This window comes from Eptesicus fuscus, chromosome 17 (assembly GCF_027574615.1).
Source record: "Eptesicus fuscus isolate TK198812 chromosome 17, DD_ASM_mEF_20220401, whole genome shotgun sequence".
Classification (NCBI taxonomy): domain Eukaryota; kingdom Metazoa; phylum Chordata; class Mammalia; order Chiroptera; family Vespertilionidae; genus Eptesicus; species Eptesicus fuscus.
The window spans coordinates 50229634-50245000 of record NC_072489.1 but is presented as its reverse complement, the minus strand read 5'-3'; the positions used below and the strand labels follow the sequence as shown (position 1 = coordinate 50245000).

The 15367-nt window shown below is 41.3% G+C and overlaps 1 pseudogene; it reads right to left on the bottom strand.

Annotated features, from left to right (window-relative positions):
* Positions 1–926: 926 nt before the first annotated feature.
* LOC103288663 (U6 snRNA-associated Sm-like protein LSm3) lies at positions 927–15138 on the bottom strand (annotated as a pseudogene).
* Positions 15139–15367: the final 229 nt, after the last annotated feature.

Here is a 15367-nt window from a genome sequence, read left to right as displayed (position 1 = left end):
TCCATCAGACATGGAGCTAAGCACCTGAATGTATTACATCTGTTCCTTATCACAACCAGGCCAGTTGTGAATGATCATCCACAGTTTATTGATGAAGAAATGGTGATTCAGATAGTTGCTTTAGCTGCTTTAGCAAAGTCATCCCCTAGCGAACTAGCAGAGCTAGGTTCCAACCCACGTTTGTCCTTCCACCTCTGACCATAGAGTTATCCCCTATTAAACGCCAGAAAGGTTTATAAATCTCTGAGCCTCTTCTTTAAAAATCTTTACAAATTGTAAAATAAGGCCCAAGCTGTGGTTTTTTTTTTCACCCTGGGATAACACAGAAAGTATTAAAATTATGTATGAGAAAATGCATTGTGAGCTCTAAGGTACATTAGATTTGAGAAGCATTACTTCTCAAAAAAAAAGGAAGCATAAGAGGCACATGGGTAGATTTCAGAATCTTTGTGATTGACCCAAGCAGGTCAACAAAGTAACTAAACCTTGTCTTCTTCCACATAGTACTGCCTTTATCCTGGCTCAAAACAAAATGTGTCTTGCCTCTGTGTCATGCAAAGCATGGGGGTTAAAAATATTAGGGTTAATGTTGCCAATTGTGTTGGTGATCTTCTTTTTTCTTTTTTCTTTTTAAACAAAAAAATAAAATATCATATTTAATTTACATTAAAAAAAATCAGCAACTGTCTGAAAAAAATCAATGGAGCAAATCAACTCCTAAAAACGAGGTCTACATCTTGGGGATCACATTTATTGGAAGGGTTGGAGAAAAATAAAAATGCCATTTAGCTTAAGAATTTGTGAGCTATATACAAATCAACTCATTTCAGGAGTGGAAGAATCCATGGTCATTTCTTAATATCAAAATTAGTGCAGGTTTCTATTTTGAAGATCTTCCACATTTAAAGACACAATTATACAGTCTCCTAATTTCCATGCAGGATACATTCTTTTTTCCAGCCAACTCTCAATGGAGGGGCAACTAGCACAACACCTTCTCCCTGGACAGAGAGAACTGGAATATTCTGTTTTGTTGATTTATATATCTCTTCATGTGTTTCTTCATCAGTTTCTGTAGTGGTCAGTTTCTTCCATATCTCCCAATATCTTATTTAAATGTTGATCATAAGCATGTGATCTACCCTGAAGCTGTCTGTCATTTCTCACTTACACATAAATTCACTCATCCAGTCTTAGCTTGATAAGAGCAGGGGGCTTTTCTATAGTGTGCATAGTTTGTTGCTGGTCCACATCATCCACTATGTTTCAAACCCAGAGTCAGTGACCTTCTGGCTGATTCTCTTCAGGGGTCTTTCTTTCCACATATTCAAACAGAGGTGTTCAATATTCCATTTGTGCAAATAGACGAATTTCTCCTTGAATTTTCATAATAAAAGGTAAACTGTATTGAAAGTATTATCCATAGCACACCACACCACACACACACACACACACACACACACACACACACACACACACACACACACACACACACACACACACAGGGTCACCCCACCAATTATCACTACCACCACCGAAAAGAAAAAGTCATAAGGTGATGTTTCAGACTATTATTATTCAGAAGAGCAGTTTATCAATCCATAAAACATGAGCAAGCTGCATAATCCCCTGCTTAACACTATCATTTCTCTAATCACATTATTTTTTAACACATTCATCAGGACACTGAGCAGAGCTCTGGGTATTTCTTTGGCCTTTGACTTGCACATTAAACTTTCCAGCTTTTGAATTTTTGAAATAAATAATAATGCTGGGAGAGGGATTAAGCAGGAGGAACTGGGCTTCACACAAACACTTCTTGTTGGATGTCTAAAAGGGTTGGCTGTTGTTTGTACCCACTCAGATTTATGACTGGTGACAATAAATACCCTGGGTGAGAACTTCATGTAGGCATGAGATATAGTTGATTTGTGAATAGCTCGTTGCCTGGGAGAGAATGAGATTCATCTCTGAACCTCTTCCTAACCTCTACCAGTCTGTTGACCATGTGGTGTGGCCATAATATGGCTTATCAAGAGAACAATAAACTCATCAATGAAACAAAATGCATAATGAAAAGGAAGGTGTAATTCTACTGCAGAAAAAATTTTAGAATAACAACATTGGAAAAATTATGCCAATAACTTTGAAAAGTAAGGTGAAGTGGACAATTTTTTCTTTTAAAAAAATATATTTTTACTGATTTCAGAGAGAAAGGGGGAGGGAGAGAGAGACTGAAACACCAATGATGGGAAAGAATCATTGATCAACTGCCTCCTGCATGCCCCCTACTGGGGATCTAGCCCTCAACCCTGGCAAGTGCCCTGACTGGGAATTGAACCATGACTTCCTGGTATAGAGGTCAACATTCAACAACTGAGCCACGCCAGCCTGGCTGAAATGGACAATTTCTAAAAGAAATTAATTACCAATCAAGTCAAGAACAAAAAGAAAACCTGAGTAGGCCTATAAATATTAATAAAGTTTTATGGAAGTTGACTCCAAAGCTTAATTTCTGTGTATAAAGAGCTTTATTGAAAGAGCTTGAGCACAGAAAACTTACACAGGGTGCCCCTGCCCCCAAGAATCTGACATTCCAAGAATTGGGGCAGATAGTATACACATTCTTTCTCATCATGAAAGTTGTGACATTAGTTGGAATATTCATCTGGAGTGAATATCAACAACCTATATAATAAAAGGCTAATATGTAAATTAACTGAACAGCAGAACTACAGGTCCCTATGATGCACACTGACTACCAGGGGGCAGACGCTCAATGCAGGAGCTGCCCCCTGGTGGTCAGTGCACTCCCACAGGGGAATCACCACTCAGCCAAAAGCTGGGCTGACGGTTGGTGAGCACAGCGGCGGTGGCGGGAGCTTCTCCCGCCTCCATGGCAGTGCTAAGGATGTCCGACTGCCAGCAGGGAGTGGGCCTAAGCCGTCAGTCAGACATCCTCCGAGCTCCTGGACTGCAAGAGGGTGCAGGCTGGGCTGAAGGACCCCCCTCGAGTGCACCAATTTTGTGCACTGGGCCTCTAGTCAATAACTCCAACAGTAATGAGCATTATGATCATAGTAGATATAAATTAACCCTTGCCATGACTCGGGCACTTTGCATACATTATTGTATTTCATTTCTTATGCACAGCAAGCCCAGGAAATAGGTAACATGATCCCTATTTTATAGCTAGAAAACTGATGCTAAAAGAAATTAAGAAATTCGCCCAAGGTTATCTTGCTAATGATTGGTAGCTCTGGATTTGGGCTCTGGCCTAACCCCAACTTGGAGTTTTGAGCTGGAAAACCTGATTTAGAGGCAATGTTCTCTATAAGACCCAGGAAGGCAGAGCAGAACACAGCACATAAAGGCTTTGATTTGGGGCATCTGAAATGAAATGCATTTAATCCCTTTTTGTGACTGAGAAATTTTTCTATTAGTTTCACTGAAGATTATTATGTATCATATTGCTCTTACACCTGGAATGTAATTTCATTTAAATGTGACTACAATGACCTTATGCACAGGGCACTGAATAAAATTAGGCTTTCTTTTCCTCCCTCCAGTGTCAGTGAAAATAGGCTTTATGGCTTTCCTAGGCTCTGACAATACATTACCTGATTATACATTCCTAATGGTTTGAGATGGCACCTGTGTGCTTTGACTGAATAATAGTTATCCTATATAATAAAACCCTAACATGCAAATCGACCAAACGGCGGAATGACCAGTCACTATGACACACACTGACCACCAGGGGCAGACGTTCAGCGCAGGAGTTGATCCCTGGTAGTTATTGTGCTCCCACAGGGGGAGTGCTGCTCAGCCTGAACTGGGCTCACAGCTGGCGAGCGCAGCGGTGGTGGCCTCTCTCACCTCCGCAGCAGCGCTAAGGAGCAGCAAGCCTGGCTTCTGGCTGAGCAGCACAGGGAGCGGGCCTAAGCCAGCAGGCGGACATCCCTCAAGGGGTCCTGGACTGCAAGAGGGCGTAGACTTGGCTGAGGGACACACACCCCCCCACCCCCACCAATGCACGAATGCCGTACACCAGACCTCTATTTACTGTGTATAAGAGAAATCCAGGGGCTGTTATCTATCCCATCATTGCTTTCCCAGTGTTTGACATCTAGCCTGGCATATAGTAGGTACACAGTAAATGTGGAATGAATGTGTGCAATGCCTAGCAAAATGCTGAGCTCAATGAATATCAATTGGCATATTTTCTCATGACTGAAAGAGACTAAAGTCCCAAACACAAGAAAAGACACTATTTTTCCTCCAATAGAGCTGTCCATCTGTCTGTGTCCCCATTACCTAGCTTGATATCTCCAAATAGCCATCTCTGGGAGCACAGCAGTGTGAGAGAAGGAGTGAGGAAATTGGCTGGGGAGGAATCCTAACAGGAAATGAGATTCTGTGTTGCCCACAGCATGAAGACTAAAGAGAGCAGAGAGAGTGATGATTGTTGCCAGCTCATTGTAGCACATCTTTATAGTTTTGCATCTCACTAGACCGTGAACTCCTTCAAAATAGGTATCATGTGGCTAGTATGGCACCTTCTCTAAGAAAATGTTTATTCAAATGACATAAGAATATCCACCCAATGTTTTCTGAGCACCCACTGTAGGCTGGACTGGTCTCTCTGCCATGGGCATTGCCATCAAGGAGGTCATTCCCTAGTAAGGAACTAATTGGCTAGTGTGTGGGGATGGATGGCAAATATTGAAATATGGAAATTTTGGATGGAATAAATATTTTAACCAAATGCTTTTATTTAGTTTTCCTTTATTTTTATTGTTGAGACTATTACAGATGTCTCCATTCCTCCAGCCCCCTTTGCCTGCTTTTAAACCAATGATGGTAGGGAAGTTTTGGCAGATAGGTCAAATAAGAACTACAAGATGCCATAGCTACTGAATTCTGGGGTGAAAATATACCACGTCATTCCCCCCTTCTTTTGTCTGGTTGTCTTCTTCCTTGTTCCCTCCAGGGCTCTATGGAGCCTAATGGGTTGTTAAACATTCTGAGATTCTTGGAAAAAGAAGCTCAGTGTTTTAAATGCCTTTCTTTCCTTTGAAGTGTACGATAAATTTGTAAATGAGCTTGTATAAGCATCAAAATAAGATGCAAAAAATAAAATAGGAGGAAATGAAGGAAAAAAGGGTTAGAAACCATCCCTTCAGCAGAAGGGCTACTTCTTCTAAAACAAAATTGATAGTATCTTTTTAAAACAAATTTTTGAGTCATCTGAAAAGTTGATAGACCCTTCTCAATCTAGGGATGGTACACATATCTGCCCATGGTTTTCAGTCAGAGCCAGCAAGTGCCAATGTAGATCACCTGGCTCTCTCATATATCCTCCCTGCCTCCATTGTGTGAAAGCAGCCCTTCCTCCTGCTGAACATGGCCAATTACCCCTCACACTCCTCTTTTCACATCCTGATTCCTAGGCACAAGGAGTCTAAAATAGCCTAGTGGAAGCCATATCTTGTAGTTCAATGGCACCTTTGCTGTGTCCACTTTGTAGAGTGAGTCTCCTTACAGGACCAGGACCTCCAATCCTGCAGAGTCTGGAATATACATTTTTGTGACGCATTTGGGACCACTTCTGCTGCCATCTCTTGGTTCCTGGTACCATGTGTTCTTCCTGTTGGAGACAGTGCCATAAAAAGTCCTGATTTAATAAATGTACATAAATTTTAATTAATGAAAGATATACCCATTCTTTCAGAATGTTTCCTCTGAGCTGACTCTTCCACATAGGGGATGAGGGCCTCTCTATAGGAACAACTGAGGCCTCGAGTTTTCACATTGTCTATTCATTGCTATCCCACTGGGTATGAGGAACCTGAGATATTTATCCTCTACCATCTGTCCCTGGCCCATAGTGAGTGGCTCTTTGGAGGTATAACTCCCCCTTCTGGTTTTCTATAGGCAGAAGAGGGCTTCAGGCCTAGAGACACTGATGCTTGAGGTCAGAAGCCATCAGGCTGTATGGGAACTGTCCATCAAAGCTGCCGTTGACCTTTGGCGTGGACCAAGAGCAAAGGTATTGGACTGGCTTTTGGCAGTGCTGCCTCATTCCTCAAGAATCTCTGCTAACTTCCGAGCATCTCCCTGTAAAAAGAGAAAAATTCATGATGTGGCTTTATATTGCTTGCCTTTTAAAAATAGACTTTATTTTTCCAATTGGCATTCTCCTTGTAGTCCACTTCCAACTCATTCCAAACCTCTCTCTCTCTTGTCAGAGCTCTAGAATTATAGCACCATAGAATTTCAAAGCTAAAAGGGACTTTAAAGTTTTATTTTTTTATTAGGAGATGCAGGCAACCTAAAGTTTTATAGCTTCTCCTTGGCCGCAGAAACTCCCTTACAAAGGGAAGTTAATTTAAAACATATATGAGTAGAATATAGTCCACTTTTGAAACAGAGCTATAAAGTGACTTCGTCTTGTGGGTTTCGGGTCCTATTGCCTGCCTTCTCTGGGTATTGAGGAGCTATAAGTCATTCAAGACCTCTCTCTGTTTGATCAGAAGGAAAAGAAAAGGGAGAAAGTGGACAGGAAAAGACATCCTCGGTGATTTTAATATAGAGATACAGACTTTTTTTTTTTTTTTTTTTTGCCAGTATGTATTCCTGGGGATTTTCTCATACTGAGACAAGAAATCAAATGTCTAGTGATGCTTGGTAATGTATCAGGCATGCTTGTCAGAGCTCATGATTTGGAAGAAAGGGGATCAGTTCTTTGTTCTGCAAGGCTGCCCAATTGGTCCCTTTGCCCAGCCTGCAACTGAGCTGAGTCTGCAGGTTAAGGAAAGCACACATCCTTGAAAAGTCAGATGCCCTATTGACTTGGTTTACCTCCCAAAGGAGAAAAGGGGTAATTGAAATGGTGGATTTTCTCATCTGATCAGTGATTTCAGACCCCTGGGGGATTTCTAGAGAGCGCAGGCTCTGAAGAGCTGAGGTTCAATTTTGTCTCAGTTAAGAAGCCCAGGATCCACTTACTAGATGAAATCAATATAAGGAAGGTGCCTGCAGCTCTCAGGTTTAAAGGAACTAGGGGACAAGATTCCCAGTTCTACTTTCAGGTGGTTTTTCTTTTTTATGTATGTTGAAAAATAGAGCACTTTTTTTTTTCTGGCTGCCGAAATTGGATCCATGTTCCCTTAGATAAATGACAAATTATTTCTCAGTCTTTTTTTCCTGCATGAATTATCAAGTCTAGCTACATGAGCACAGTCTCCCAGTGACTAAGAGTTGCCATTTATAATGGAAAGTAACATTACTAAAGACTCCACACATTTGATCTTTAAAATTTAATCTGCTACTACTTTTTGTAAGTTATATGTCATATATTGATAATGATAACTGTTAACAAAAAAAAAAAAAAAACATTGAAACCTGTAAAGAATTTTAGTGAGTTTATTTGAGCCAAACTGTCGACATATGCCAGGAAGCAGAACCTCAATGAATTGAGATAATGCTCCAGAAGAATGGCGGTTACATCTGTATTTATACATTGCCATCAAAGGAGGGACATAGGTGGGCTACATGAAATTCATTGGTGACGGATTAAGGAGGTGGGATAAAGTCAAATGGTGGGAAACCCCTGGGATTGGATAAAAAGTAAAATGATGGACACATACTTAGGTGGGTACAGGAACAATTAACATGATAATGAAGGAATTTGAGGCATCTGTCCTGGCGCCCACCACATTTGGTTGTGCCCCAGGGGCTCCAGCAAAAGAAGGAAGTTACAAGTTACCCAGACATCTCACAGATATGTTATCTTAGAGGCAAAAAGGCAAATGGGCTCAGGAAAGATCTAAGTTGATCGTTGTCAGGGAAAATATCGGCCTAGGACATGACTGCCCACTATAACCTGTTTGTAGTTAAATATTTAATTTTCAGACCATCTTTTGTGGTTATTTTAGGTCTCTGAGTTTTCAAGACTGCCACACAGGCCTCCCCTGAGCTTGTCAGGTTAGCAGGTGGCTTCTTTCGTTCACATAACATAATACGCTTACATTACTTACTAAGTGATGATAGATATATTATGATTGATTGTTTGATAGATAGGCAGACACTCATTTAATTATCAGAAAAACCTATGTGATACTATTTTGCTCCCAAGTATTGAAAAAAGCTGAGACAGAGCAATTATGTAATTTTCATGAGGTCACGTGGCAATTTAGTTGAGCATCTGGAAGGGGAATCAGTAGTCTCACATCAGAATCTGTGCTGTTCACCATAACCCACACTGCCCTCTGTCTCTTAGAAAACTATACGGGCAACACATAAGACTGTATTACATATCATCAACATTGACAGTTTACCTATTACCTGGTCAGAGCAGAAGTTTTTTACATTTATAGATCAGTAAAGTAAGAATTAAAATGGTCAACTGACTTCAGTTTGCTTACCGGGTTCCGCTGAGTGGTGGTGGCTGCCTTGGGTGGGTTGGGGGTGGGGGAGCCGGTAGAGAACTGCTTCTAGATGTAGCAGAAAGAACACAGCAGCCCACACAGCCCATGCCCCACCCACATCCCCTTGGCACTGCAAGGCTCAGTACTCATAGGCTTCCAACTGCAAACACCTTGCTTAGGGACTTTCTATGGCCTCCAGAGCTTGTTAGTTAGTGTGGGCTAGGCAGACAAGGCAGGCAGAAAAAGTGCCTGGCCCTTAAGGCCCCTGGAGATAGCCAAGAACTAGCTGAGGTTGGTGGAAAATGCCCTGGTGGAGGACAATGCTGGGGCACGCTCTATGTGTGCCCCCCACCTCTCTCCAACCCCCAGCAATCCCGAGCAGGCCTGAGCCCCACCTGCCAAGGAGCTAACCTGATTATTAATGCACCATGTCTTGACTCCTCATTCCCTTACCATAGGATCAACTCCCAGATCAATTTCTTGTACTCAAATCTTCACCACTGGGTCTATTTCTGGGGAAACCTCATCTAAGACAAATACTGTGAGTGATGGTTAACATGAGCACAAACTGGGGCAGTGGCTGCTTGCACACTAGGTGTTTGCAGTCCTGTAAGGACTGTTGAGAATAGGAGACTTGAGTGGATGGCTGTGTAAGATATGCTGTTACCTGTAAAATCAGGTGATAAAGCTACCTCCCAGGTTTGGGAAAGATACACATGATTCTCTTACATGTGCTATTTGCTCATCAACATCAGATTGTGTTTCTAAGTAATGAAAAGTTAGATTGATGCATCTCTCCAAGGATTGGCCCAGAGAAAGTCATTCCTCCCCCAAAGACAGCACCAGGAAGAGCCCTGCCATTCCTCACTGCTCCCAGCCCTCAGGCCGATGGCTAGAACAAATGGGGGTGGATTCAATTATAACATGTGTTCCAAGTCATCCCGATTGTGAAAATACTTTTCAAAGCTTGAAGGTTGTAGGCAGCATATCATTGGCAAATTAGTAAAGTCTTCTGAGTTAGTCCAGTGACAGGAAAAGCAATGTGCAAAAAGGTGTTGAAGGATGCTGGGAGGTGGGGGGAAGATCTGGTTATTTATCCTCACTAAGCCTCAGTTTGTCCATCTGTGAAACAGAGGTAAGAGGGACTCCCAAGGGTGTAGCAAGGAATACATGCCTCCACCTTTGCGGCAGGGTTCAGGATCTGAAGGAGGGGCTGTTGCACAAATGAAAATGTTATATATAAGAAATATGAATTTAGAAGCATGGGGAGCCAGGTGGAGACCTCTTTCTTGAAGAGGCACCCGAGACTGGGTCCCGCCTGCTTTTTATTCAGTTTTAGATACACATCTTGCCCTCTAGCAATGCATACAGGCATATCAAAGGTAAAATTTGGTAAACAAAAAGGATTATCAGGTTAGGGAATTGCCTTGAGCCACCACTATCTCAACTATCCTATCAGCCTTCTGCATTCCTTGGTGCACTGACAGTATTGGCAAGTGGTAGCTTCCCACAAATACATGTTAATGCAGTGCCAGACACATGGTGTTTGCTCAGTTGCATGCAAGCTGTATCGTTAATATTTCTAGTTGGCTGAAACGACATAAACTAGCCTCCTATCATCCACAAGATTATCATATAGTTTACATAATTATGTCGGTTTATTTATATGGACCGCTGTGGTCTTAATTACACTCAGGAACCCTAGTGCTCACAGCTGGGTCTTTGTGCTCTGAGGTCCCTTCGGCTATGGCTGCAGGGTTTACTGTGCAGAAACCCAGTGTGTTTTCTCCAGGCGCGGACTCTTGTGAACCGTCTATTTATTTCTTACCGCGGCTGCAAGACAACATCTTTTAAAGAGGAAGATGCAGGGTTCTGTTTTAAAGGAAGTCGGCTGTGCAAATTCACCCTGAAGAGCTACTGGAAATCAGTGAAATCGGGTCTTCATCGTGGAATCTGAGAAGCACCCGTGGTTACAATGGCTGCTGTGGGCAAAGTAAAAAGGTTAATGTGTGTCCTGCTTCTTCCTGGAATTCATTGACTTAAAATAGTTTCCTTGAAGCCAAGAAGATGAAAGACCCTGAGGAGAAGGCTGGAGTTTTTGATGTTTCACTAAGGCCAACATACCCCCTTCTTTCTGGGTGGAGGATAACACAGCTCATGAGATTGCCAGGGGGAAGCTTTGCTGCAAGACCAGCTGTCACTGAGTTTGTGTCACCGAGGGGTGACATCCCTCACAGTGCTGCCGTTTATGGGAATTTACTGCATTACATATTTTAGAACAGCTCTCAGTGGTTTTGTTTTTTAATAACATTTCAAAAAATATAATTAATTTTTGTTATATTTAAAATTATAATAGGGATGTGCCATTAGCAATAGGGATGCATTCTGAGAAATGTCCTTAGGTGATTCTGTCATTGTGTAAACATCATAGAGTGTACTTACACCAACCTAGCTGGTATAGCCTAAGACATACCCAGGAAACATGTTCTAGCCTATTGCTCCCAGGCCACAAGCCTGTACAGCATGTTACAAAACAACATGAGATTAAATCAAGCACAAGGGGAGTGATGCAATCAAGAGAAGCAATGAACACAAGATGTATGAGGCTGAGGCTAGCAAGACAGGGCAGACTGTTTTACAGCAAACTTTTCTAACAAGTAGAAAGAGTATACTATAGTTGTCACACAATTGGTGTTACTGGGAAGTATGTAAGAACTGTGTGGAGGGTGAGTTCTTTGAGGAAGTTACATATGCTCAAAAGCTTCTTTGTTTTATTTTACACTCAAAAGCAACCATCACAGCTCAGTACCAACTATTTGCAGCATGTTGATATGTAGACAGAAGTTTTCTCCATCTTTAAGTTTCCTAAATTTGGGGATGCAAATATTAAGTAACCTTTCTCAACTTTGAGCCACTAACTGCAAGGAAATGGCCAGGCTGAAATATGATGAGGAATGTTGGGGATGTTCCAGAGGAGACCCATAGAGATGCTTGACAACTTTGACTTTTGCTTTCTTTTCATGTAATATTTCACTTTATATTCAGTAAGAGAAAAACCAGCTGAAAATTAGTATTTGAGGTGGAATAATAGACAGAACTCTATCTGTTGCAAATAACTCAAATTGACTTAAACGAAAAGGGTGATTCATTGTTACATAACAGAAAAGTCCAAAAGCAGAAAAGCTTTACTCTTAGGTGGATTCAGGAACACAGAGAATGTCAGTCACACTCAGGGATTCTCACTTCTCTCAGCTCTGTCCTCGGGTGTTCTTGCCATGTGACATCCCTAGATTTGCCAAGTTTGTATTCTACCCATTGAACAACCCTAGTGTAAAGAGGAACTCTTCCCAATAATTATACCTGGAATCCCAGGAGTAATCCACATCCCCCCAGTTAAGGTTATGAACCCATTCATAAACCAATCACTGGGGTTGGAGATGGATAAAGTACTCCTATGATGAGTCAAGTGCTCAGGAGCCAAAAGTGGTATCTATTTCACCAATATCACAGGACCTGTGATTGGAAGGAAGTGCTTCCCAAAGGAAAACAGATGGATTGGTGCTGGGCCTGCAGAAGGGATAGATGTCCATCGTAGGAGATAATGAAGCTCCACTTCAGCAATTTCTACAGCCTTAATGAAGATTTATAATCAGCAAGCATGTATTTGGGAGCCGTTCTATGTACCCCTCCTCTCCTTTATTTTAAAGGAATTTATTCATTCATTCATGCATACACTCCTTTTCCTCCAGAAACGATTGCAAAGAGCTTACAAGGGTTCATTCCCCATGCAAAGTAGTATGAATTAAAGATGGGGCAAAAGAAAAAAGATCAACAAAGGTGAGAGAGATAAAAGAGGCCTGATGATACATAAATGTCCTACACAAGCTACAGATTTAGCCGTGGCTCTTTGGAGGTCCAAGGGAAGATTTGTCACAGGGATTAAATTTCTAAAATGATACTTTTACTCTTTACCATTCCTGGAAACCAGAGCAGCCAGGGATTTTGCTTGCAAGATGTGACGACCAACCTCAAGAGCAAACAGCAGCAAGAACAGGAGCACGGTTCACAGGGCTCCTTTGCATAATCACCTTCGGTGCGATTATGCTCATTCTCCAGCATAATTCCATCAAAGCAATTCTGAAGGGAACAATTTTTTAAGGAATTCGATGTTTTTAAATGATAGAATTGCTCTGAAATATAATTTGACAATCATCCTTGCAATGATGAAGACTAGAGTACACAATGTTCAGAGTACTGGTAATAATAATAAGAGTAATAATAGCAGTAATAGTGACAATATAATTAAAGTCACAATGATCATTTACTGAGCACTGTGCCAGGTACAAAGTGTTTATATGCATGGATTATTTCAGTTATTTCTCAAAAGATGCCATAAAGTTATAGTACTATTATCATTACAATGAGGTTTTATTTTATGCAGATTTCAAATAGGAAGGCATAAAGAAATATACAAATTTTGAAATAATGTGAATCCCACTTTCTTATGGGAAAATTAGTCCTGAATTATGGAAATTTTGAGTAGTGAGAAATCTTCAGGAACTCATTCCTAGGATAAAATGCTACAGTCCCATGATCTCATATCATAGCAGTTTCACTTAGACTTAATGAAGTCCAATAACTGCAATTAATGAAAACCTGATCTCAGATTTGAACCCAGAATTCCATCAGTGTGGGGGTTTGTTTGGGGAGACTGTCCTCCAAATTCCATTTATAAACTTGGAACAGCCTAATATCCACTACCTAATGAATGATAAAGCTATTAAGTTAGTTACACTGAGATACCTGTGTCATTTTCTAAGAAATGTACATTTCACACACAATGACAAATGGAACATGGAATGACAACTGCATTCCCTTAAAAACCTCTGCCTAAAATGGTGCCCCTTTTCCAAATTGCTTTGAAAGAGGAGAGAAGGGCCGCCCACTGAACCTGCCTTGAGTGAGATGAAGGAGGACTGGATCTAACACTTGCAATCATCTTACCCAATGGATGAGGATGGAAAGGAGCTAAAACACCTTCCCCCTCTGGAGTGGTCACTGAATGGAAAGCAAAACCCTTGGTGGCCACTCCAGAACAGGTGGAAGGTCTATATCTGTTGAGACATTGAGTAGAAAAAAAAAAAGATCTTATAAGGAGAGAGTGGAAACCAGTGAATACTGTTTTAGATTGTAGAGAAGATCTAGTAGAATAACACATTGGCCATTCTTAGTCTTAGACAAATGTTTCTGCTTCCTTGCTCATCTTTTTTTTTTTTTTTTTTTAATATATTTTATTGATTTTTTACAGAGAGGAAGAGAGAGGGATAGAGAGTCAGAAACATCGATGAGAGAGAAACATTGATCAGCTGCCTCCTGCACACCCCCTACCGGGGATGTGCCCGCAACCAAGGTACATGCCCTTGACCGGAATCGAACCTGGGACCCTTGAGTCCACAGGCTGACGCTCTATCCACTGAGCCAAACCAGTTTCGGCCCTTGCTCATCTTAATAAAACAAAATTTGGCCCAAGCCAGAGAAGGGAGGGACCTCTGATTGAGGGCTGGTCCTAAAGCTGTGTGCTTTTACCCTGCTGCTCAGTGAGAAGGGTAATTTAGAGCCACCAACCCCAGACCTGTGTGTGTTTATATTTTAGCAACTTCTCCAGAAAAATCACCAAAGTCCCAAAAAGGAAATCCACTCTTTCACAGATCACCACATTAGCTGAAACTGCATTGTTAGGCCAGAGCCTAACAGAAGGAGTTAGGAGATGCCAGTGAGGCAGGAGGGCCATTATGCTATGGTTTGATGTTGGTACTTTGTTCCTTTCTCATGCCTGTGTGACCAGCCCAGTCATTTCAACCCATTCAACCCAAATGTAGTTCTGCTGCTAAAGCCATTCTGATTCTTTCAAGTTTGCTGCTACCCAGAAAGAGAACAATTTGGAGGTAATGGAAGAGATGAGAAGGAATCATACCCTTGACAGCCCAGCTATTGTCTGACTTTACTTGGTAATTTATTTGGCTTAGCATTTTGTGGCTGGTCAAGGATAAAATTATGTCCCAGTTTCTTCTCATTAATCTTCAGGAATATCTGATGGAAAGCCTTAATCTTTGCTTTGTTCAAGAAGTGGCTTTGCCACCCTGATATTTGTGGCCTTGCAAGGCAATTGCTCTAGCTAAAGTAAGGTCTGCTCAAAATTTGAATAGAAGAGGAGAGGGGAATTGATTAATTGGTCCAGGAATATCACTGCAGCCACATTTATGTTATGGTCATTTGAAAGCAAAGGCTTGTACCCCGTTGCTCATTTCTTTTGGATCCCCGCCCAGTAAACTGCTTTAATTAATCACTGATTTCCATTTCCCAAATCTTTTCATGTTTTTGAAGTATCCAAGTCCAACTGCTGAGTTTTATGGTTCAAGGTAGAGGAGAGTAAACCTCCCTCCATCCCGCCCCCCACCCCTTCAAACCATCTTTACCCAGACTCACAGGGTAGCATGCAGACAGCATCATCAATTTTTTCTTGTAAACACACATCAAAGAAAAATGGTGGAGACTGCATTTTGTGGAAGGAAGGATGGTATGGTTTTAAATCCATGTGAGTTTTGGCCAAATTAATCTCAGTTAAAATCCCTGTTGTACTCTTAATGTTTGACATTGAACAAGCTACTTTCACAACCATCTGCAAAATGTTTGTCACTGTTGCCATTTTGTTGTTGTTGTTGTTGTTGTTGTTGTTGTTATGATGCCAGGCTTGTAATAGATGCTCAATAAATGGTGGTTGTAATTATATCTACTGTCATTTTATTTGTAAAGTATGATTGACTGAAGACATAGTGAAAGATTCTCAGCTGGCTGTAGGCAATGCCAATTCCTTTAATAAGGAGGAATTTCTCTGGTTATTCCATAAATCTTCCATATCTAGAATTTAGAATCCC